The sequence below is a fragment of the Natator depressus genome, chromosome 1 (genome assembly GCF_965152275.1).
Source record: "Natator depressus isolate rNatDep1 chromosome 1, rNatDep2.hap1, whole genome shotgun sequence".
NCBI lineage: Eukaryota > Metazoa > Chordata > Testudines > Cheloniidae > Natator > Natator depressus.
This window is the reverse complement of record NC_134234.1, coordinates 151277590-151304166: the sequence shown is the minus strand read 5'-3', so window position 1 is coordinate 151304166 and position 26577 is coordinate 151277590. Positions and strand designations below refer to the sequence as shown.

The following is a 26577-nucleotide window of genomic DNA, read 5'->3' as shown; positions in this document are numbered from 1 at the left end:
AAACCCCTATAAAAGGATAGACTAAATCAAATCTTCCAATAATCCCTTTTTCTTTCTTTTATTAGTTAAAAATCATGCACACAGACTTAGTTTGATGAAACTTGTACCAATAAAATATTTAGCACATTTTTACAACAGAAACAAGAATAAACAAACACTAGTATATTAAAAACATATACTGAGATGCCAATCTCTTTCGATAGTAACATTTCTCATTGTATAACTTACACTGCTATTACGGAAAACCAATAAAGAAATTTTTAAAAGAGCCTTCCCCTCCACATAATTGTAAGAGGTTTAATTTCTAGTACAAAAGGATCAATAACCTAGAGTCCAACACACATTTCTAGAACTTCTATACTGCATCAGTGTTGAGGGAAACCCACCTCTAAAATTCTGTCTTTTATGAAAGAGGGATCTTATTTCAAGATAATTCTACACATTCCTAAAGAATCTGCAAATCTAACGAGGGTCAGCTTTCCCCCTCCCAACCCCTTTTGCTGTTTTCCAGTTACCTAGACTCATGGGCTGAGAATCCCTGTTGAAGGCTCAAAACTGGGTATCCAAAACGTTTCAAAGGGTGACATGGCAGCTCCTGTGGCTCCTGTCCCATAGGGCAGTACAGGCTTACCGCCCTACTCCAGGCACTGCAACCTCTGGGATCCCACCACCACTCAGGTTTGGTCCAGCTGTCTTGACTATCGGAGGCTAGGTAGGCCAAATTTGAGTGAGTGGCACTGCAAGCCCATGAGCCAGGTCACAACTCAACTCACACAATATTGATCCAAGTAGGTGTGTGGGGCCAAATCTGACTGGCACTGCAACCCCAGAGGTTGCAACGCCCAAAGCAGAGCGCCAAGCCAAGCCCCGCCCAACCAGCCTCACAGCATAGGGACTGCAGGAGCTCCCACTGCGGAGTGAGTGCTGGCAAGACCACCTTCTCACTCCCAGGGGCAGGATCTGACTGAAACCATGCCAGGGTCCCTTCCCCCAGACTATTTACTGGGTTGCTAGAAGCTATAAGAATTTACAAATGGGTCCTGAGCCCAAAAAGGATGAGAATCACTGATCTAGAATATTAAAAGCTCCCATACTGCAAATACATGTACTTTACTCTATTCCAGCCCTACTGAAGCTATATGCATAAAGTTAAGCCTCTACTTAAGTGTCAGCAAGATCGGGGTGCCTAGGGGATCTAGAACTCAAAGTACAGTAAAACCTGTCAAGAGCGACCACTCATTGGGGATAGCAAAAGTGGTCACATGTAAGATGTGGTCTCTCTTCAAAGGTTTGCACAGCAGACAGCGATCATATTCCGTGGCCTCTGCAAGAAGTTGCTCATAACAGCTGGTCTCTCAGGCAGGTTTTACTATATATGCCTTGTGCATCAAAGGAGGTCATATTAGAGTATTAAATACTAACAGCTTTCCAGGTCAATGTTTATATTCAGCTCATTGCAAGAGATGCATTTCTTGTAGACAAATGGTAGTTGTCTGTTATACTTCAGGTACCATGGGAAAACGGTCCAGAACCTAGTGAAAAAGAAGCCCATACAATCTAGGATTTTCCCCAAAAGCAAGCATGTATCAAAATGTAAGTTTTGTATTTTATTCCATCAATGTTTGCATGCCTACTATCATCCAAAACATTTGTCTCAATAACCAGAAGATAGCAAGTCCTACCCAGCAGCTCAGAACTGAACTTTCTGAAATACATAAGTAAAATTACTTGTTTTGTACAAAGAAGAAATATTAGTAAAGTTCACAATGAAAAATGTAACAGGAATTAGGTGGGTTAATCAACTTCCTTTTTTTAAAAAAAAGATTCCACTTTGGAATGCTGTCATCTTTTAAATTTAGTCTCTCCCTCCCCTCAAGTCAGATGCTCATATCCTAGCTGTCTTGTACCTTTACTGATATCCAACTTGACAAATCATACAGAAGGCCACTAAACCAGATTTATTCTACTCACAGGAAACGCATGACGTAAGCATGCGGCGTGGGGGAATCCCTAAAGTCTCCCAGGGATTCCACTAGCAAAGTCCTAAGAGGGTAAAATTAAGACAAATAGACAAATGCAGAAACCCTGTCCACTCTAACAGACAACTGCATCATCAGAAGACCTACTTAGAACAAAACTGTCCAACCCAAGTTAAAACATGATTCTGTACTCAAGCATAGTTGGAACCCTTTTTTTAATCGCATTCTAAAGTAAAGCTATCACCATGGCTCTGTTCAGGAACATGGTCAAAGAGTACAGTTATTTTAAAAAGGCAGTTATACCCATTATGACAATATTATATCAAAGCTAAAAAATTGTAAATATCACCATATTCACGGGAGAAAAAAATTACAAGATTAAAATATAAGAAGTCTGGTGGTAATTTTTAGTAATTCAAGAATCCAAAAGAACTCAACCTTTAAACTGTTCGTCTAATACAAACCACATAATGTTATCACCACCCACAAGCACACACTTTATATCACAGACTACGAACCACAATCTTAGTTCTGCCACCTAAGAATGGCAGCATTCCATCACCCCTGTAGCCACCCCCCCTGCATACCCAGGCTGTATGGTCTGTGGTATACAGCAGCTGAGGTAATAGTAAGGTATTGTGCTTGCAGGTGGAGAACTAGAGGGTATGTACCGTTAGGGAATGTCTACACTGCATAGGAGAGCAAGCCTCCTAGCTTGGTCCACAGACCTGCGTTAGTGGGGCTTGCACTAGGGCACTAAAAATAGCTGTGTAGATGTTGTAGCTCAGGCTCTGAAGCTCCAGGGGCTAAGGGGGCTTCAGAGTCAACATACCAGGCCAATCTGTAATATCAAAGCACCATCTACACAGCTATTTTTAGAGCACTAGTGCGAGACCTGGGTCTCTACCCAGGCTGGTACGCTTGCTCCCAGATGCAGATTAGATGTACCTTTAGATCAGGGATTCTCAAACTGGGGGTCGGGATCATGAGGTATTACACAGGGGGCCATCAAGTATTCCCTGTCACCCATTCCCAGCTTCTGGCATACAGGGGCTAGGGATACTCATCCCTGCCCATCCTGGCTAACAGCCATTGATGGACCTATCCTCCATGAATTTATCTAGTTCTTTTTTGAACCCTGTTATAGTTGGCCTTCATAACATCCTCTGGCAAAGAGTTCCACAGGTTGACTGTGCATTGTGTGAAGAAATATGTCCTTGTGTTTTAAACCTGCAGCCTATTAATTTCATTTGGTGACCTAGTTCATGTGTTATGAGAAGGAGTAAACAACACTTCTTCGTTTACTTTCTCCACACCAGTCATGATTTTATAGACCTCCATCGTATCCCCCCTTAGCCATCTCTTTTCTAAGCTGAAAAGTCCCAGTATTATTAATCTCTCCTCATACAGCAGCCATTCCATACCCCTAATAATTTTTGATCCCCTTTTCTGAACCTTTTCCAATATATCTTTTTTGAGATGGGGCGACCACATCTGCACGCAGTATTCAAGATGTGGGCATACCATGGATTTACATAGAAGCAATATGACATTTTCTATCTTATTATCTATCCCTTTCTTAATGATTCCCAACATTCTGTTCGCTTTTTTGACTGCCGCTGCACACTGAGTGGATGTTTTCAGAGAACTATCCACAATGACTCCAAGATCTCTTTCTTGAGTGGTAACAGCTAATTTAGACCCCATCATTTTATATGTATAGTTGGGATTATGCTTTCCAATGTGCATTACTTTGCATTTATCAACAGTGAATTTCATCTGCCATTTTGTTGCCCGGTCACCCAGTTTTGAGAGATCCTTTTGTAGCTCTTCGCAGTCTGCCTGGAATTTAACTATCTGCAAATTTTGCCACCCCACTGTTTACCCGTTTTTCCAGATCATTTATGAATATGTTGAATAGGACTGGTCCCAATATAGACTGCAGGGGACATCTCTCTCCATTCTGAAAACTGACCATTTATTTTACCTACCCTTTGTTTCCTATCTTTTAATCCATGAGAGGACCTTCCCTCTTATCGCGAGCTGTCAGCCGCCACCCCAAACCCCGCTTTGTCTCCAGCCTTTATAATGGTGTTAAATAAATTAGAAACACTTTTAAAATATAAGAGACATCACACTCAGAGGCTTGCTATGTGAAAGGGGTCACCAGAACAAAAGTTTGAGAACCACTGCTTTAGATGGCTTAACTTTTTCTTGTGTCTGGATTTGTGTAAGGTACATTGTGCATAGCAACCCTAACTACTTCCTCAGTAAGTCTGCGTGTATTATTACATTATGTTAAATGACACACTGTAAAATACAAAGGAGAAAGACTACAACCCAGTACCATAGATACATAAGTTATTTTTTGCAAAAGATATACCGTCTTCTAGGACTAAAATAATGTCCAACCACTTAAATTTAGTTCACATAATACACCTGAACTACAACTTTAGCCCCTAAATTTAAAACAAATATGACAAGAGCAGTACAAGTATTATGTACTACATTTTTAAGGATTCACCCAACAATCAAATTAACGGTTAAGAAGAGCACATACTTCCAAAGCATGATGTTCCTAGCAAAATAATGATTCTTGAACAGCAGCAAGAATTTTCACTTAAGCATTTGGATGTTAACAGTAGTATCCTAAATTATAAGACAGACAAACCCTAATGTTTATAACCTCTACTAGGGATTAGGAGGAAACTTTCCCCATGTGCACATTATTCCCCATTAGGGTTTCTAAACACCTTCATCTGAGACATTTGGTTTTGACTACTGTTGGTGACAGGATACTGGATCAGACAGACCACTGGTCTGATTCAGCATAACAATTTCAGTGCTCTTTGGAATGCAAGTAAGGCTAAAAGCATTGTTTCTTCCCTTAAAAATATGATCAAAACAGACTGAAGGAAGTAATTTTAAATTAGATGTTTATTAGTAAAAATGTTTTCAAAATGTTATTGCAATCTTTAATTCTATTTATCAGCTAACAAACGCTTTTTCAGAAAAAATAGCTATGCTGCCTGAAATCCATGTAATTGTTAAATGCTAATACTTCAAATACAGTTGAGTATATTGGGAAAAATAAAAAGGTTCCTATGACTCTTGAAGAAAAATTCTCAATAATCAAGTAGATGTGTCTCTAAAAGTTATTTTTATCAGTCAACAAAATTCTTATTCAGTTTTACTCAGGATATCTGACATTTTGAAAAGCCCTACATGAATTGCATATTTAAACTTGAGAACCCCAAGAAGACAATACTACTGTCGTTTCTTTACCGTAGGCATTTCTAGTTCCTCAAGTGGCTATTTACTTATCTTTTCTCATTTTCTTTGTAACAATTCCAGCATTTTCAATACAATACATAACTGACAAGACTGGATACATAATAGAAACAGGGGTTGCTTGACACTCCGGGGTACCCTCAAACGTGAATGCACTAAACTGGAAACAAAACACTTCTAAAGGGGGTGGTGTTCTAAAGATGCAAAAGCCACACCTGGTCTGCTCCCACTGCCCTTACTGATTGGTACCTACAGAAGCAGCCCTTCCTGTCAGTTCAATAGGAAGTAGTATCACCAGAAGAGTAAATTCGCCAAGACACAAAGCAGCAGGCTGGAAACAGTAAGAGGACAGCAGAGGTTGCTCAAAAGAAATGTTTTAAAAAGACTATATAAAGAGGCAAGATGATAGAAAGGGCACAAGGTAAAACTGAAAAAGTAGAAGAAAAAGTGGTGCAATCTTATGGGTTTATTTTTAACCTAGAGCCTTTTTTCACATAACTAGATGTCGGAGGTTCTTCCACAGCAGTTCATTCTAGATTATACTGATTATGTCTTTATTCAGAGCTATCTTTATTCAGAGTATCCATGACATCCAGCGCAGCTGGCCTTTACTCTCCTGCTCCAAATACTGCAACTGAGAGAAATAATTTTAATATTTAAGAAATATGACCGAGAAAATTGCTGAGTTCTGGTTTGCAAAAACAAATGGTGCTACTGCCTTACAAATAAACATCATTACATGTTTAACAAAAACCTCAAGATCAATGTACAGTAGGATTAAGATTTCGCTGAAATAGCTGGCTTCATCCTACATGTTCCTCAATCAAGAATGCTAAAGGAGGAAGCCCCACCATTTTATCGTAAGCAGCACCCAAACGATCCACGATGTAGCTAGCAGTTTGAAATTTGTAGATAGCTGCTAATTTGTTACCAATAACCTCTCAAGGTAGACATGTCACTACAGCTACCTAATCAGCAAAGACCCAATCCTCTCAACACTTACCACCAGTCCCATAGCCCAGCACAATTGTAGTTAGCTAGCAAACGGATAAGAGGTCCAATGACAAACAAACCTGCAAGTCAGTTTGCCATAGCAAGCGTTCCTAGCATATTTAGTACTATATATCAAAAATAAATTAGCCCAGTTTTAAAATTTAGGCCTCAATCCTGCAATTAGGTCCATATGGGCAGATCCTTGCACATACCCAAAATGAGTTCAGTGAGGCTTTGTTGAGATGCAAAGGTCTTCCCACACTGAACCCAACTGCAGGATCAAGGATTTAAAACAATTTGCAGACAAAATCAACATGCCTGGGAGAACCACAATACACATCTGATTTGTATAAAGAATTTTAGAGTCCTTTCAAAATTCTAATTAGAATTACACACATTTTTATATTAAAAAAATAATTTTTGTTACATGATCATCCAATATACAACTTGATTCCTGAACAACAACAATCAAATTAAATATGGCATCTTACAACCTAGGACATTTCTATGACATTTATATAGAAACAAGTTTATTTGGCAATAAGAGACTGTTAGTATGGATTTTTCATATACATCCTCACTGTGCACAGACAATGGTGCCAAAAGTGAGGTAGAATAGTAGTTAGATAACTCCAGGAGGGGAGAAGAGGTCCTGTGGTCATCTCCTCAATTACCTTTTATATTGTCAATAAAAAAAGAGGGCCAAGACATTAAAAATTATGTCCCAACTGCCCTGCCGCAGATATGAATCTCAAAGTAAAGTTTTAACACTGGTGAAAACGAACAACTGGAAAGTCTTAAGTGGTCATTTTGGAGAACAAACAGGGTGAACTAAAGAGAAAGGGGCATAAAAGGGGAAGGCCGTTTTCCACACAGGAACAGTTTTATTAGGAATGGGAGCTAGAGGCGCGACACACTTCGCCTGCACCCGTGTTAATAACGTTTACAGCGGCTGGGAATGAGCTGGTGCTGCTGGATTTCACTCCGATTTGGGGGAAGAGTCTGAGCAGGGCCTTTTATTTCCAGGCGTAGCCCAGGCCTACACGGCTCTAATCACTCCACCTCAGTAATGGCGCTTGGTGTGAAATGAAACGAGACTCAGGAGAGGTAAAAGCGGGTGCCGCTCTGCGGGGAGCCCCTCTCACCCCAGCGGTCCAGGGAGGGGCCGCCCGGCGGACACGCTCCCCGAAGGGACCAGGGTGGGTGCGCTCCCTCCAGCCCGCCTCGCAGCCCCGCACAGGACGGGGAAGAGGAGAAGACGCCGTCAGCCATTTTCCTTCACGCTCCAAAACACAGCGATGCACGGACACACGCCGGGGGCGGCGCCGCCGCCACCTCCCCCCGCCGCCACAACACAGCGGCCTCCGGCTCCCCACCCCGCCTAGGTGGCCCCGTCCCCCGGGGCCAGGGACCGCTCAGCCTGCGCCTCCCTGCGCTCAGCGCGGCCACCGGCTGCGGCATGAACCGCTCCTCTCCACCCGGCCCCAGCCCATGCTCACCCCCGCACGGTGTCCTCTTCTCCCGCTGCTGCCGCCGCCGCGGCCCGCTCCCCCGCTGTGTGCTGCTGCAGACGATGCGCCGCCGGGGGCTGTCTCATCCCAGGCAGCCAGCAGGGCAGCGAGTCATGCTCGGCGCAGAGCCGGCGGGCGGAGGGGGCTGCCCGTTCCCGGGCCCCGCGGCGCTGTGTGGAGCTGCCCACGCTCGGATCCCGGCCTGGCCGCTTGGCTCCCTCCGGCAGCGGCGCCGGGGCGTCTCTCCTGCGTCACCAGCTCCTGCCCGGCAGCCCGGGGCTCTGGCTGGGGTTTGGCCGGGGCCTGCACGCTCCGCCCCGTCCGGGGCACAGACACACACACGCCCGGGGGAGGGGCGCACACGCTCCCCGCGCCGCTCACCGGGGCCTGGGTTCGGCGGGGGGAGGGGCCGGGCACTGGCCGCTCGTTGCGTGCACGGGGCGGCGGAGAACAGGCGCGGCGGCGTGGCCGGTTCCTCGCTCCCGGCGCTGGCGTCTCGCTACGTCCTGGGCAATATGGCGGCTCCGGCAGCGCTGGGCCAGCGGCGCAGACTCCGACCTAACGCGACGGCGGCCCCGCCACCCAAACAGCGTGACCCCCTCCCCCACCCCTCTCTCGCCGTGTGTCACTCAGCCCGACGGCGGGGCAGGCCTGGCGGCTGTCACCGCCCCCTCGGGGGGCGCGCGGGGCTCCCTGGGGCGGGGGGAGGGGAGGGACGGGGAAGGGGCGCGGCGCAGAGCGGGGCGGCCGGGCCGCGCTCACTGGGGCGGGCGGCTGCGCGGCCGTTTCATGTCGGTTAGGCTCGTTGGGGTTCCATTGTGACCCGCTGTGCGAACAGCGCCGCCGCGGAGAGCCCGGATAATGACGTCAACGCTTCCTCCTTCGGGGCCGGGGTGGGGGAGGGGGAAACGGGAACTGGCGCGCGGGGGCCTGGCGCAGCCGCTGACGTCCCTCTCCCCCGCGGGGCCGGGAGCCCCGCCTCAGGCCGAGGGGCGCCGCAGGCCGCCTGCAGGCCACGCGCACCGGCGCAGGCGGGTGGTGCCCGGCGGGAGAGGGAGAAAAGCCCGGGCAGGCCGCAGCGCTGTTTGCCGACTCCGGGTGTTTCCGCCGCACTTCCCCCCCCGCAGCGGGCTGCCCGTGGCTTAGGGCACAAGCAGTAGCCGTAACGCAGACCCGCCCAGACAGCCCCTCGTCCTGGCACGGGCGCTGGAACTAGGGGAGTTTCCTCCAGCTGCCTGGCACCATGCATGCAGACCGGCGGCATCACTCGTTTTTCATGCGAGTCTTGCATGCATATAGCACCCTTCAACCAGAAGCCTGTTACTAATTTAGGACCCAGTGCTGCAGTTGAGTCAGACTATGGAGTTTTGCCTAGACAGTAGGAGGGGGCCCTTAGGCTGTCATACAAGCAAATACTGTATACATATAGCAATTACTTCACCCTTCCCTGCATGCAGCCACCACTGGAGTAAGCCACCATCATAATTTAAAGGGCATCAGCACTGTAAAGCTCAAATTTATCTGTTTTCCTTCCCCCCGCCCCCAATTTTTTTCTTGTAACATTTAAGGTTACTATAATAAATATATTATTTTTTCTTCCAGTTATTTGCTTGACAGCACTTAGAATATAGTAAATTCAATATTGTCACATCTCTGCATTTGTGTGGACTTTGTGTACAGCAAGAGGAGGGAGAAAACATTTTAAAAATAGGGAATAATCTAAAACCACAAAAGTTGACAGGGAGATGGAACTCAACCAGATCTAGTACCTGAAACTACTTTTACCTTTTTTTAAAAAAAAATTGATCATATTCAAGTTGAGTCTCTCTCGTTATACAGCATGAGCCAATATGATGCTAACGGTTTCAGGCCAGGCAATGAAGACAACAGTATCCAATTAAAAATGCAGCGGTAACTTTATGCAGAATGTAAGGAGTTGGAATTTGCCCAGGAGGTCAGGGCTAACAACCCTAACTTGTGAAAAATGTTTATCTCCAGTGTTTGCAGTCCGTACAGACCAAAACAACAACTACTCATAGTGACTGGACTCAGGGATTCTCTTCTAAACAGTCTTTAGAACTTGGGACTGAAGGGTGAATTATGGTGCAATTTCCTGATTTACTTATGTTTTCCTGCCAACCCTTAGCATTTGGAGAGGACTGCAAAAGCACATCTTAGGGCTGTCTATACTATAAAATTATGTCAACCTCATTTGTCAACATACAGCCACCACAGTTATTAAATCACTTGTGTGTGTGTGCACACACACTTGGCTCCTTGTGTTAGCAATGCAAATCCTCATCAGGAGCGCTTGTATCAATTTTATTGTCAGTGTGGAGCATTCTGGGATGCCTTCTGAAAGCCAGTAATGTGGACAAAGTAACCCAGTGTCTACACTGACACTGTGTCGACTTAGTTACATCAACCATAACTACACTGCTCAAGGAGGTGGTGTTACTAAATTGGTGTAGAGAGGCACTTTGGCAGGAAACCAATTTAAGAGAAGACACATCTACAGCTAGGTTAATGCAAGGCTGCTTACATAGACCTAACCCTGCAGTGTAGACCAGGCCTTAGTGTTAAGCACTCTGTATACAAACCAGTACACACTGCTATCTGTTATAGTACAAATGCAGCAGTTTGTTTACTGTCAGACTAGTTTTTAGTATTTTTACCACCTACAAAAAATATAAGGAATTAATCAAACAAGGTAATAATTTCAAACTATGGTCATTGTAAACATCAATAAAAGTTTAGGCCTAACAACCTTTGCTTTTAAGAACTACATCAAATACAGCCCAATTATTTCAGTTTTGATGACTTCCTACACCTCTTCATGAGATTTTGATGTCTCAGTCTCACTCTCTTGTTATACCTTCCTATCCCTTTTCTCTCTGCACCATCACTCATTCTTTCCTTCTATTCCATTTTGATTTTGTTTTGTCACCCACATTTCCTCTCCTTTCCCCTCTGGGCAGACAGTAAAGTGAAATTGACCAGAATGTCTGCAATTCTACTTCATTTCATTTCTTGTTCTGCCTCAGTACTCTCTGTTTTGCAGGAACCCTCTAGGCTCTGACTGTTTCAGCTTACTTACAGAGGTGTAAGTGCATTTTCAGAATAGATCAGTATTTTCAAGTTGTGTGCACTTCTCAACTGCCTCCAACCCTGTAAAACAAATTAGTAGTGTCTAATTACAGTCATGTCTCTTTCCTATTTATCGTTAAGTGGATTAGTTTAATTTTTATGAAAAATGCCAGGTTGACAGCACTGGAAATTAAAGTTCCCTATGTATCCAAATAATAGTACAAGTAATAGCAGTGCAACCTTCCCTATGCTGTCCTGACAATATAACTTTATCCTGACGTGTAGGTATTATCCTAGGTTCAAATAAGGAATATGTCCTTCTGTCTTTAGCACCTCTGATGGCATCAAACAGATTGATAGGTGTACTGACAGTTTTTTTAATGCCAACTAAGAAATGGACTCAGACATCAGTTCAATTTTGCATAATTCAACAAAAGACCATTAGATACTACTAATAGCCCTATTAAACCCCAAGCAACTTTTAGTAAACAGGATAACTACGTTAACTTGTAAGGAAGGCTTTCTTTAACAAAGAAAAGGAATAGAAATTTCATTGCATTTAACTGAAAGCTTCAATTTAGGGTACACAACAGATGTGAATTCTCCATGACTTTCCAGTGTCCTTGGAGGTATTTTCCTCATTTGAGATTGTAGTTTACTTCCATTCCACACAAACCTAGTGTTATGCAATTTTTTATTATTGTAATTTACTAGTCTCAAAAATACTGAAACAAAATTGTGCATTTATGCTAAAGAAATTATGCCCATATTTCTTCTGGTACTTTGATATTTTATCTCCTTTATCAAACATTTTAAAAAGATGTGTTCCAAAATATTTTGCCGGGACAAGAGTTGCCTGTAGCCATATTAATCAAACATCATGATAGGCTAACACAGACAGGTATTTACGGCATCTAACAAAAGGGGGCCTAGGATAGCAATGGGTCTGTTGTGGTTATTCAACAAGCAAATCCCAAAACAGTCTTCTCTGACTGTGCAATTCTTCCATTCTAACCAACAACAAGAAAAAAGGCCTCTGTTTATGTTCATTTGGGTTTCCCAGATGTGCCCCAGAATCCTTTGAGTTGGTTTCCTCAGCTCATTTTATGAAGTTTTGTTGCAGCTGATGCAAAAGTCTGTGGACCACTTTTGGGCACTGCAGATAAGTGCTGCACACAAAATGGGAACGTTAATATGGAAGAGAAAATGAACAGATAAGGGAGTAGATAAATTATTGATTAAAGAGGATTGGTGGCTGGAAGACAGCAGTTGGTGAGCAAGTGTTCACAAAGCCCACTTATTATTCCATAATAAAGTATCCACACAAGCATCTATTCCAGGATAGCTATTGCAAAATAGCTTATTTCATAATAACTATTCTGGACAGGTTTCCCCTGTAGACTACCCCTAATCTGATTAGAAATTCTTACATGACATTTTAAATTCAATTTAAAAAAATGTAGGATTTAGGCATTCCCCTGCACGGTTTCCAACTCATTAAGCTGCAGCATTGTTCTAGTCAGCATAGCAAACTCAAACTGAAACTAGCTATAAATATGTGAAACTGACTAATCTAGTTTCATTGTCCAACCTGTAAGAAATGGAAAAAGTAGACAGCAATGAAGATTAAGATGTTTAAAATGTTCAGTTTAATATTATGAACAAGGATATTTAAATCAATTACTCTACATGTTCCATATACTAGATTTTTATCTTGCAGTATCCCTTTCAATAGTTATACATTTTTATTACTTCACAACTTTTCTCAGAATTAGCACTGTAAATGGAGGGATCTCAATAAAGACCAAGTCTCCACATGAACATATATCTTGCTGCAACGCAATGCAAGTATTCAGTATAACTCTACAAGCTAGGACTGTTCTACCACTTGACCTGCCTTCGTAGCCTTATGAAAAGCAGGGGTCCAGTGGGAAAAAAAAGTATATCATATGTAATTTAAGACTATCATAATGCGTACACAAAAGAAGGCTGAATTAAGGTAGCATAGGCCATTTTAATTTTGGCGTTTCCTAATTTTTGAGGGATTGAGTTTTCATCCTTAGTTTTTTTAGTGTCGATTTTTTATGTAATCATATATGAAATTATGTAGGCAACTAGCAATCAGAAATAATATGTGAGCTGACATTGCTCTGAACTTTTGCATTTCCTGACACTTTAAATTAACTTGGCATTAGTATTGTTTTTTGTATTCTATGTCATTTTAGAGAAAACAAAGCATTTGTTGTGTAGTTATACTTTGCACAGCTCCAAAAACTAAAACTCATAGACTTATTCTATACTTGACATTTCCCTAAAATGCACATTGTTTCCACCACTGGCATAGCTTTGCCATGTTAAAGTATCGTGTTTTAACTTTGGTAGGTATTGGAACTTGGGCTAAAAAGGGTTCTTAAAAGTGGTTATAAAGACATGTTTTCTTCTGTCTGCACAAAAGATATAAGGTGATTGTGCCACTGTGTTAAAACATCTTAGAATCTGTAGATGGGAAATGGCCCAGGTAGGGACCATCGAATTGTGGAGGTAAATGTGTGGTTATTCAGGTGGTGTCGGAGAGAGGGCTTTGGATTCTTCGACCATGGGATGTTCCAGGAAGAAGGATTGCTAGGAAGAGATGGGATCCACCTACCTAGAGAGGGAAGAGCTTCTTCGCAGGCAGGCTTGCTAACCTAGTGAGGGGGGCTTTAAACTAGGTTGGCCGGGGATTGGTGACCTAAGTCCAGAGGTAAGTGAGGAAGTGGGATACCGGGAGGAAACACAAGGAGAAGGGTGCAACAGGGAAGGCCTCCTGATTCATACTAAGAAAGTAGAGCAATCGGCTAGTTATCTTAGGTGCCTGTACATGCATACGAGAAGCCTGAGAAACAAGCAGGAAGAACTCGAAGTCATTTCACAGCAAGGAACGATGATGTGATTGGAACAACAGAGACTTGGTGGGGTAACTCACGTAACTGGAGCACTGTCATGGATGGGTATAAACTGTTCAGGAAGGACAGGCGAGAGAGAAAAGGTGGAGGAGTTGCACTGTATGTAAGAGAGCAGTATGATTGCTCAGGGCTCCAGTATCAAACTGGAGAAAAGCCTGTTGAGAGTCTTTGGGTTAAGTTTAGAGGCAAGAGCAACAAGGGTGATGCCATGGTGGGCGTCTGCTATAGACCACCAGACCAGGAGGATGAGGTAGATGAGGCTTTCTTTGGACAACTAACAGAAGTTTCCAGATCACAGGCTTTGGTTCTCATGGGGGACTTCAGTCACCCTGACATCTGCTGGGAGAGCAATACAGCAGTGCACAGACAATCCAGGAAGTTTTTGGAGAGCGTCGGGGACAACTTCAGTACTCGTGCTGGAGGAACTAGGGGCTGTGCTCCTCTTGACCTGCTGCTCACAAAAAGGGAAGAATTGGTAGGGGAAGTAGAAGTGGGTGGCAACGTGGGCAGCAGTGACCATGAGATGGTCGAGTTCAGAATCCTGACAAAAGGAAGAAAGGAGAGCAGCAGAATACGGACCCTAGACTTCAGAAAAGCAGACTTTGACTCCTTCAGGGAACTGATGAGCAGGATCCCCTGGGAGGCTAATATGAGGGGGAAAGGAGTCCAGGAGAGCTGGCTATATTTTAAAAAAGGGCGCAGGAACAAACCATCCCAATGTACAGAAAGAATAGTATATATGGCAGACGACCAGTTTGGCTTAACAGAGAAATCTTCGGTGAGCTTAAACACAAAAAGGAATCTTACAAGAAGTGGAAACTTGGACAGATGACTAGGGAGGGGTATAAAAATATTGTTGGAGTATGCAGGGGTGTAATCAGGAAGGCCAAAGCACAATTGGAGTTGTAGCTAGCAAGGGGTGTGAAGGGTAACAAGAAGGGTTTCTACAGGTATGTTAACAACAAGAAGGTATGGGAAAGTGTGGGACCTTTACTGAATGGGGGAGGCAACCTAGTGACAGATGATGTGGAAAAAGCTGAAGTACTCAATATTTTTTTTGCCTCTATCTTCACAAACAAGATCAGCTCCCAGACTGCTGCACTGGGCAGCACAGTATGGGGAGGGTTGAGCAGCCCTCAGTAGTGAAAGAACAGGTTAAGGATTGTTTAGAAAAGATGGACATGCAGAAGTCGATGGGTCCGGATGTAATGCATCCAACAGTACTGAGGGAGTTGGGGATGTGATTGCAGAGCCATTGGCCATTATCTTTGAAAACTCGTGGCAATCACGGGGGCCCCAGACAATTGGAAAAAGGCAAATATAGTGCCCATCTTTAAAAAAGGGAAGAAGGAGAATCCAGGGAACTACAGAACAGTCAGCATCACCTGAGTCTCTGGAAAAATCATGGAGCAGGTCCTCAAGGAATCCATTTTGAAGCACTTGGAGGAGAGGAAGGTAATCAGGAACAGTCAACATAGATTCAACAAGGGCAAGTCATGCCTGACCACCTGATTGCCTTCTAAGATGAGATAACTGGCTTTGTGGATATGGGGAAAGCAGTGGACTTGATATCTTTACTTTAGCAAAGCTTTTGATATGGTCTCCCACAGTATTCTTGCCAGCAAGTTAAAGTAGTATGGATTGGCTGAATGGACTATAAGGAGGATAGAAAGCTGACTAGATCTTTGGGCTCAATGGGTAGTGATCAACAGCTCAGTGTCTACTTGGCAACCGATATCAAGTGAAGTGCCCCAGGGGTCGGTTCTGGGGCCAGTTTTGTTCAACATCTTCATTAATTATCTGGATGATGGGATGGATTGCACCCTCAGCAAGTTCATGGATGACTCTAAGCTGGTGGGAAAGGTTGCTATGCTGGAGGGTAGTGATAGGGTCCAGAGTGACCTAGACAAATTGGAGGCTTGGGGCAAAAGAAATCTGATGAGATTCAACAAGGACAAGTACAGAGTCCTGCACTTAGGATAGAAGAATCCCATGCTCTGCTACAGGCTGGGGACCGACTGGCTAAGTGGCAGTTCTGCAGAGAAGGGCCTGGGGATTACAGTGGACGAGAAGCTGGATATGAGTCAACAGTGTGCCCTTGCTGCCAAGAAGGCTAACGGCATATTGGGCTGCATTAGTAGGAGCATTACCAGCAGATCGAGGGAAGTGATTGTTCCCCTCTATTCTGCACTAGTGAGGCCACATCTGAAGTATTGCATCCAGTTTGGGCCCCCCACTACAGAAAGGATGTGGACAAATTGGAGAGAGTCCAGCGGAGGGCAAAAAAAATTATTAGGGGGCTGGGGCACATGACTTACAAGGAGAGGCTGAGGGAACTGGGATTATTTAGTCTGTAGAAGACTGAGGGGAGATTTGATAGCAGCCTTCAACTACCTGAAGGGGGGTTCCAAAGAGGATGGAGCTCAGCTGTTCTCAGTGGTGTCAAATGACAGAACAAGGAGTAATGGTCTCAAGTTGCAATGGGGGAGGTCTAGGTTGGATATTAGGAACCACTATTTCATTAGGAGGGTGGTGGAGCACTGGAATGGGTTACCTAGGGAGATGGTGGAATCTCCATCCTTAGAGGTTTTAAGGCCTGGCTTGACAAAGCCCTTGCTGGGATGATTTAGTTGGAGGTGGTCCTCCTTTGAGCAGGGAGTTGGACTAGATGAGTTCCTGAGGCCTCTTCCAACCCTAATCTATGATTCTATGATGAAATAGGATACACAGAATCCCTACATCCTAAACTACAGAATAATGCAAATGTGTGTTTTCCAAAACTCCACAGGATTTAAACTACACCTCTCAGTAGATGAAAGAAAACATACAATAGATGTTGTACTCTGTAGTTCCCCAGTGCGACACAGTGGAGCTTTCAACTGCATAGTAGTAGATGACTATAACTGAACATTTATCACAGATGCAAAAATCAAAACGTTTATCATTTATAAACTTTTTATTTTATGTTTTGTTTAAAACTTAGGCCCCAATCCTCCAAATTGCTTCATGGGGCAGATCCTGAATCCACAAAATGATCCACTGACTTCAGTGTGTGTTCACCCGAATTAGACTGCTTGCAGGATTGGGGTCTCTCTCTTACAGAGCAATTGTTCATCAGATTGTACTAGTCACAGTTCAAGTTTGGAGTTTAAGATAAGCCATTTGAGTCAGTTTTGTAAAAACTATAGATCTTAAGGTTTTTTGTGTGTTTGTTTGTTTTTTTGTTAAGGTATTTTTCCTGTTTATCTAAAAAATAGCTAGATTGAATTTTGCTCAGACATTTCCAAAATATTCATCTTTGAATTTAGACCAAGCAAAGGAAGTTTCAGCTTAGCAGAAGAAATGTTATAAAAAGTTATGGGTGAATGAAAACCGGGAGCTATAATAAAAATGGAATTGCAACCTTAACTGTAGATTTTACTATATTCTGCTTTTTTGCAGTTACTTTTATGCTTTCACAAAAAAACAAAAAAGAATTCTCAAATAATATTTCTAACAAATTATTTTCAATCAGATGTACCATTCTTTGGGTAAACACCTTTAAGAAAAATGTACCAATAAAATACAAACACATTTTCATAGCTCATCTACCTAACTTTGGTTTTACCTTTTGTAATTTACTGCTGTGGTATATATGAATTAATTCTATTCAGGACTACATAGTTTCAGAAAATATGGACACTATTACATTTGCAAATAACTAAAAATGATTATATTTGGATCCTTTTTTTCTAGTTCAGTTTATCAAACATTGTGTCTTCTGATCCAAAAAATCTTTCAGAAAATATGGCCAATCCTGCACACAAATAAAATGTATAAATTTATTTCAAAAAGAAAAGATTAATGAAAAATATCTGGTTTTCAAGCAAATGTGAATTACTGCCTTTGGCATTAGGGTTTATTTTTAAAGGGCATCCCTTCTTTGGGGCTCAATCCTGCAAGTTGCTGAGCATTCTGGCCCCAATCCAGCAAGTTACTTAAGCATGTGTGTCATCCCATTCACTCATGAGACTGCACATTTACTCAGGCAAGCCTGTACTTAAGTGTTGGATACGAAAAAGAGTGCTCAGCACGTTGCCTGATTGAGTGTTTGGTACTCAGTGTCCCGTGGCCTATCTCAAGTAAATATAGCATGTACTTTATCCAGTATTTCAGCAATAATCACACAAGGATATGTTTGATTTTGAACAATAAATATGCAATTGAAAGGTAGTATCCCTTAAATCAGAGGTTCTCAACCTTTTTCTTTCTGAGCTGCCCTTCCACTCCCCCCCTCCCCCCTGCCCCAACATGGTATAAAAACTCCGCGGCCTAACTGTGCCACAACAACTGTTTTTCTGCATATAAGACCCAGGGCCGGCATTAAGGGGTGGCAAGCAGGGCAATTCCCCGGGGCCCTACACCACATGGGGCCCCACGAAGCAAAGTTGCTCAGGCTTCGGCTTCAGCCCCGGGTGATAGTGCTCGGGGCCCTGGGCTGCAGTCCTGCATGGTGGAGCTTTGGCTCTCTGCCCTGGGCCCTAGCGAGTCTAATGCCAGCCATGGTTGGAGGACCCCAGAAACCTGCTCGCGGCCCCTGAACTCCTGGTTGAAAACCACTGCCTTAAATAATAAGGGCCTTTTATTTTTTGTAGTTGTCTTTCTTTTCCCTTTGAAACTTAGATGGTCACCCAATTTGTAATAGAATGTATCTTAGTTATGACAAAATGTTATTATCTTGGGAATTATAATCAGCTTCAAACTTTTTTTATTCTTCCAGTAATAGTTAATATGTGATACTTTCAAACTCAGGTTGTATATATACATATTCTTTATATGTATGTAAACACCCTATACTCTGTATGTGTAAAAGATGATAACTGAATAGAGAAGGGTTCCAGAGATCTGCAAAATTTTGTAGGCTATATATTTGTTGACCCTCATCATGAGGCTAGCCATAGGAACCAAGTGTTTACAGTTCTCTTGCAATTCAAGAGTGTATACAAAGTGGTATGATTAGTGTATTCAGCAAAGGAAAATACTGTATCACGGACAAAAGACTATGTAGTGCTGTCTCTTAATTCAGTAATTCAACAACCTTTTAAATATATTATTCCTATGACACAAAATATCAAGACATTGTAGGACATTAATTTATATTTTACAATAAGTTGGTTTTCTTACTGGACAAATACATCCTTTTTCTATTTTGTTTTGTGTGAAAAGATTTGTCATGTACAGATATATGCAGAGCAGTGTTTATGAACATGATCTACAGAAAAATAATCAGAACTCCGTTTTCTAAGCACAAATATGAATACCTTCCACTAATATTCTGATAACTAAGCATAAAACTAAACTCACGTATTCTGAACATCAATCAGAATCCTGTTAAAATCCTTATGTATACCATGTTTATATATGTAACCCTTCTGCCAGGCCAAGTTGATAGCAGCAAGGGCCGGGTTCAGTACACAGGGGTTCCCTCTCATCAAAGCAAATACAAAACTGGCTCGAGCCCCCACCCAGTGACCTGGGAAAATCTTACACACCCCCTGGGCGCCTCGAAGAGGCAATACTTCCCCTCTCGCAAGCACGGAGTCTCGGTGTAGTAGAGAATCTTTAATAACATGAGGTAAACGACATCAGCATTAAATTGGGAAAACACCACAACTAGTGTTCATTAACCAAACCATGAGCAAAGACCCACCCCAGAAAATTGGGCCACATCCTTTCCCTCGGGTTCTTGAGTCCCAGAACCCAAATGTCTCTTGAGTCCAGCAATCCTCAAATCACCCAAAATCCAAAAAGTCCAGCCCCAGAGTTCAAAAGTTCATCTGCAGAGTGTTACTCCCCAGTCTGGCTAAAATGTGCCTGTGTGTGGGGGAAAGAGGTAAGGGGTACCTTACGTGTCCTGAAGCTGACTGCCCCACAGGGCTCTGCTCTGCTACGCTGTCTCACGAACGGCTCCGCTCCACCACGACCGGCTCCACTCTGCACAGCTCGCCGTCTCACGAACAGCTCTGCTCAGCTTGCCGTCTCACGAACGGCTCCGCTCCACCACGACCGGCTCCGCTCGGCACAGCTCGCTGTCTCACGAACAGCTCGGCTCAGCTCGCCGTCTCACGAACACACCGCTGTCTCACGAACGGCTCCGCTCCACCACGACCGGCTCCCTCTGCACAGCTCGCCGTCTCACGAACAGCTCGGCTCAGCTCGCCGTCTCACGATCACACCGCTGTCTCACGAACGGCTCCACTCTGCACAGCTCGCCGTCCCACGAACAGCTCTGCTCAGCTCGGCGTCTCGCGAACACACCGCTGTCCCACGAACAGCTCTGCTCAGCTAGCCGTCTCGCGAACGGCTCCGCTCTGCACAGCTCACCGTCTCACGAACAGCACCACTGCACTCTAGATCTTCCGGCTCCCCACTACTTGACACAGTGCTCAGTGATTTCAGCTCTTAGTGATTTCAGCTCTCAGTGATTTCAGCTCATAGTAGTGGGGGCCTTAGTGCTGGTGCACCATAAGGCCAAAGTGAATGCAGCACAGTACCTGTAGCAAGACTCTTAATAGACCCAACATTAGCTCTGACATTCCACAGTGGAGAGAGACAGAGGTGCAATTGGTGCTTCAGGCCCTCACAAAGGGGCCCACACCACCAGGTACTAATACCTGTCTCAAGTCTCTCTCCCTTCACAGAGTTTTGGAACCCATGTCCCTTGCCTAGCGAGTGCTACTCAGTTGATGGTGAGTCCCTCCATCATAACAAAAGGCCAAGTACAGTTCCAAGCACAGTTCCCATAATCAGGGTAATAACAATTTACTCTTCCCGCCCCAATAACAAAGACACTGGGGATCCCACAACAGCCAAAGTGACCATTTGGGCAGTTATGGCCTCAGTCTAGGCGGGGTGGGTGTGCCTATGCAAATTGAGATCAGCCCCTGAAGTTCTTTTCCACTACTTGCCACACCTCACCACCAGATGTCAGGGTGGAGCCCATCCTGACTCTGCTTACATCTATACACAATATATACTCAAAATTCTCAGTATTTGGAATGCAACTTTTAAAAAGTGACATATATAAACACACATAAAAGTTGTGTTGAAATTTTAAGAAAGAAAAACCCAACCCATATTTAACATTCTTCGATTCTTAGATTTACCATTTTCACCCTAAGTTCCCATTACTGCATATTATATTTATATATTTGTTTCTAATTCTGAATGGTGATTTATTATTCCTATAAAAGTTATACACTGATATGTTGCAAAAGCTGCTCTGAAGTGATGCTGGATCTCCTTTCTCCAATGAATAAAGGTCAAGCAAAGGCATTTCCTGTTGTTTTTGCTGACATGGCTGTTATGAGTGATTAGTGCTGTTCACATGCATGGAAGACTTCCTTCTTCCTCTAATTCATAGCCTCTCCAGTTCTGCCACTTTTGATTCTTAGTTGTGTCAGACACTAGCAGGCCACTCAAGCTGGAGAATGCGGTCTAGTTATTAATAGGTTTTATGGTAAGATGAATGTAAAAAGTGTTGTATAATATTATTTCAGCATAATGTATTTTAGCGCTCAGAAAAGCTGTTAAATTAATACCATAACAAAGAGAAATCCTATGTTTATCCACCACACACATTGAGTACATCGCAGGAAATTGTTGTGCAGACTTCCCTTTATTGCCCCACCACTGTGCCTATTAATCCCCACATCCCTATTTTGGAGGGAAGGGGATAAAGAGTAGTTTAGTCTCCCTGCCTATTCAGTCCTTAACGTCAGTTTCAACAAATGAACCACATGGTGTCTTTGTGAAATAGACGTCGATCTAATAGAACGTGAACAGAGTTCACCAAAATGATTCCACTCCCACACCCAGAAAGTCCTCTGCATCCATTTGAACTTTGAAGAGTCCTGACTTCTTTTCTTCTAAATCTCTACTTACAAGGCCCAGATAGAGCTCATCTTGAAACTAGACAGTGATATTCTTCAGTCTGCCAGATGAGAACCATTGGTCAACAGGCCTTGGAAAATTTTGTATGTCCAAGGGCTAAGTGCACTGATTTTTCTCCATTATTTTTCTACATTTGGTTTGATTGTTTGCCCTTCGAGTTCGAAGATGAGTAGAACATCACAGGTTGGTTTGGTTTCTGTGAACACGCGAGTGGCTGATCAGGCCAATTCAAACTTTGAACTGTCTGTGGCACACTGAACAAGAGATGCCTCTATGGATTACTTGATTAACAGCGGACATGCTGCTGTTGTGAAATTTACGCTGCTAGCAGTTCTCTGCTCATAGACTATAGCTCCAGTATGGATGAGGCTTTGCCAGTAGAATGATCATGAGCAAGATCTTCCCAAAACTCTGGGTCAGTGTTGAAATGTCCCAAGGATAACTCAAGGGAGTCCTTGAAATGTTTCTTCTGGCCTCCCTGAAAGCATTTCCCCACCTTTAGCTTGCTATAAAAGATCTTCTTTGGCAGTTGCTCATCTAACATTTTGGTGACATGGCCTGCCCATCTCATCTGTGATTTCATCAACATAGTATAGATGTTTGGAATGCCTGCCCATATGAGAATCTCAGTATCTCAAACCTTTTCTTGCCATTTTATCTTCATCAGTTTCCTCAAACAGCCCATGTGAAAGTGATTCAGCTTCATAGCATGGTGTCTGTAAACTGTCCAGGTTTCGCATGCATACATCAGAGTTGGGAACACAGTGGCTTTGTAGACCTTCAGTTTTGTTTGTTGACTAATGCCTCAATGCTCCCACATATTTGCACATAGTCTGCCAAAGGCCACACTTGCTTTGACAATTCTGGCATTGCTTTCATCATCAATGTGAACTGCAGGTGACAGCGTACCGCCAAGGTAGGTGAACTTGTCCACTGTCTCGAGGGTATGGCCATTCACTGTGATAGCAGGCTCTCCGTAAGACTTTCCTGGTGCAGGCTGGTACATCACTTCTGTCTTTTTTATGTTAATTGTGAGACCAAAGTTGTCACAAGCTGAAGAGAAATAGTCCATAGTCCACTGCATGTGAGACTCAGATTTGTCATTCACTGAACAGTCATGAGCAAACAGAAGATTGCAAACAGTCACTTCCTGTACCTTCATCTTTGCCTATAGTCTCCTCAAATTGAAGACTTGCCATCTCTCTGGTATCTGATGCCAATCCCAGTGTCACAGTCACAAAAGGAATCTGTAAGCAGGCAGAGAACATCGTACTAAAGAGGGTTGGAGCCAACACACAATCCTGCTTGATTCCATTGCTGACTGGGAATGGTTCAGATGACTCACTGTCACCCACAATGTGAGTGAGCATGCCATCATGGAATTGCCAAACCATTGTGATGAATTTCTCCAGGCAACCAAATTTTGCCATTATTGTCCAATGGCCCTCCCGACTGACTCTATCAAATGCTTTTTCAGGTCAATGAAAGTCTCATGCAGTTTGGAGTTCTGTTCTCTGCATTTCCCCTGAACTTGACAAGCTGCAAACACCATATTTATGGTCCTGCATCCTTTCCTGAAGCCACACTCACACTCAGACAGGAACCCTTGTTCAATATGTTTCCTACATATACCTCTGCACACATAGCATGTGGTCATTTTTACAGTATGCTGTTTTAATGCATGCGAGTGGAAACCCCTGCTCAGAAAGTTATATGTTGATAACAGATGAGAAAGGAAGCAAAGTTTGTAATTTTGCACAGCTATAACATTATTTAATTCATGATAAAATAATTTGTAGAATGTTTCTTAATCTTGCACTACCAACTTTTTCTTTCATCAGTGCTTTTCCCATTAACAGTTCATATTCTGAGCTATAGTCACAGCTAAAAGACTAATTTGCTGGCAATTGCAGAAGCCCACTCATAGAATATCAGGGTTGGAAGGGACCTCAGGAGGTCATGTAGTCCAACCCCCTGCTCAAAGCAGGACCAATCCCCAACTAAATCATCCCAGCCAGGGCTTTGTCAAGCCTGACCTTAAAAACTTCTAAGGAAGGAGATTCCACCACCTCCCTAGGTAACCCATTCCAGTGCTTCACCACCCTCCTAGTGAAAAAGTTTTTCCTAATATCCAACCTAAACCTCCCCCACTGCAACTTGAGACTGTTACTCCTTGTTCTGTCATCTGCTACCACTAAGAACAGTCTAGATCCATCCTCTTTTGAACCCCCTTTCAGGTAGTTGAAAGCAGCTATCAACTGCTCCCTTCATTCTTCTCTTCTGCAGACTAAACAATCCCAGTTCCCTCAGCCTCTCCTCATAAGTCATGTGTTCCAGTCCCCTAATCATTTTTGTTGCCCACTGCTGGACGCTTTCCAATTTTTCCACATCCTTCTTGTAGCGTGGGGCCCAAAACTGGACACAGTACTCCAGATGAGGCCTCACCAATGCCAAATAGAAGGGAATGATCACGTCACTCGATCTGAAGGCAATGCCCCTACTTATAGAGCCCAAAATGCCGTTAGCCTTCTTGGCAACAAGGGCACACTGTTGACTCATGCCCAGCTTCTTGTCCATTGTAACCCCTAGTTCCTTTTCTGCAGAACTGCTGCCTAGCCACTTGGTCCCTAGTCTGTAGCGGTGCACTGTACCACAGTATTCTATTATCTCACTGTGGCTGCTCTTTTCAGAGGCAAATGATCAAATTAACACCATGTTGAGTATGTATACAGCCTTAGCCTTCCAGAGGGAGAATATACCTTAAGAATATTAGGCCTTGTCTACACTGCCACTTACAGTGCTGAAACGTTCTTCGCTCAGGGGTGTAAAAAAACACCGCCCAGAGTGATGCAAGTTTCAGTGCTGTAAAGTGGCAGTGTAGATAGTGCTACAGCGCTGGGAGCTATCTCCTCGCGGAGGTGGTTTTATTACAGTGCTGGGAGAGCTCTCTCCCAGCGTTCTGCCGTGACTACACAGCCATGTTAAAGCACTGCTGCGGCAGCACTTTAACATCAGCTGTGTAGACATACCCTTAGATTCATAGATACTAAGGTCAGAAGGGACCATTATGATCATCTAGTCCGACCTCCTGCACAACGCAGGCCACAGAATCTCACCCACCCACTCCTGCGAAAAACCTCTCACCTATGCCTGAGCTATTGAAGTCCTCAAATCGTGGTTTAAAGACTTCAAGGAGCAGAGAATCCTCCAGCAAGTGACCCGTGCCCCATGCTACAGAGGAAGGCGAAAAACCTCCAGGGCCTCTTCCAATCTGCCCTGGAGGAAAATTCCTTCCCGACCCCAAATATGGCGATCAGCTAAACCCTGAGCATATGGGCAAGATTCACCAGCCAGATACTACAGAAAATTCTTTCCTGGGTAACTCAGATCCCACCCCATCTAACATCCCATCACAGGCCATTAGGCCTATTTACCATGAATATTTAAAGATCAATTAATTACCAAAATCATGTTACCCCATCATACCATCTCCTCCATAAACTTATCGAGTTTAATCTTAAAGCCAGATAGATCTTTTGCCCCCACTGCTTCCCTTGGAAGGCTATTCCAAAACTTCACTCCTCTGATGGTTAGAAACCTTCATCTAATTTCAAGTCTAAACTTCCTGATGACCAGTTTATATCCATTTGTTCTTCTGTCCACATTGGTACTGAGCTTAAATAATTCCTCTGCCTCTCCGGTATTTATCCCTCTGATATATTTATAGAGAGCAATCATATCTCCCCTCACCCTTCTTTTAGTTAGGCTAAACAAGCCAAGCTCCTTGAGTCTCCTTTCATAAGACAGGTTTTCCATTCCTTGGATCATCCTAGTAGCCCTTCTCTGTACCTGTTCCAGTTTGAATTCATCCTTCTTAAACATGGGAGACCAGAACTGCACACAGTATTCCAGGTGAGATCTCACCAGTGCCTTGTATAATGGTACCAAAACCTCCTTATCTCTACTGGAAATACCTCTCCTGATGCATCCCAAGACCGCATTAGCTTTTTTGATGGCCATATCACATTGGCAGCTCATAGTCATCCTATGATCAACCAATACTCCAAGGTCCTTTTCCTCCTCCGTTACTTCTAATTGATGCGTCCCCAGCTTATAACTAAAATTCTTGTAATTAATCCCTAAATGCATGACCTTACATTTCTCACTATTAAATTTCATCCTATTACTATTACTCCAGTTTACAAGGTCATCCAGATCCTCCTGTATGATATCCCGGTCCTTCTCTAAATTGGCAACACCTCCCAGCTTTGTGTCATCCGCAAACTTTATTAGCACACTCCCACTTTTTGTGCCGAGGTCAGTAATAAAAAGATTAAATAAAATTGGTCCCAAAACCGATCCCTGACGAACTCCACTGGTAACCTCCCTCCTGCCTGACAGTTCACCTTTCAGTAGGACCCGTTGTAGTCTCCCCTTTAACCAATTCCTTATCCACCTTTCAATTTTCATATTGATCCCCATCTTTTCCAATTTAACTAATAATTCCCCATGTGGCACGGTATCAAATGCCTTACTGAAATCTAGGTAAATTAGATCCACTGTGTTTCCTTTGTCTAAAAAATCTGTTACTTTCTCAAAGAAGGAGATCAGGTTGGTTTGGCACGATCTGCCTTTTGTAAAACCATGTTGTATTTTGTCCCATTTACCATTGACTGTACTATGATTCAAATTATCAGAGGATCTTTTTATATATTGTTTCATCATAAACAGGAAAGCTGTTTTTTCCCATTGCATGAGATTCCTTTCTATACTCTTATCTTTCCTCTGGGTAGATGGATGTAAATGTGAGTCTGGAGTATATGGATATGATACAATATA

General features: G+C 43.5%; 1 protein-coding gene across 4 annotated transcripts in view; it reads right to left on the bottom strand.

The window, feature by feature from the left end:
- USP9X (ubiquitin specific peptidase 9 X-linked) overlaps positions 1–7968 on the bottom strand; it is a 199062-nt gene extending 191094 nt beyond the window's left edge. For all 4 annotated transcript variants that reach the window (XM_074968997.1, XM_074969018.1, XM_074969028.1 and 1 more), the window contains exon 1: positions 7763–7968. The gene's annotated coding sequence lies outside the window, so the exon portion shown is untranslated. The remainder of the gene's footprint in view (positions 1–7762) is intronic.
- Between the last annotated feature and the right edge of the window lie 18609 nt (positions 7969–26577).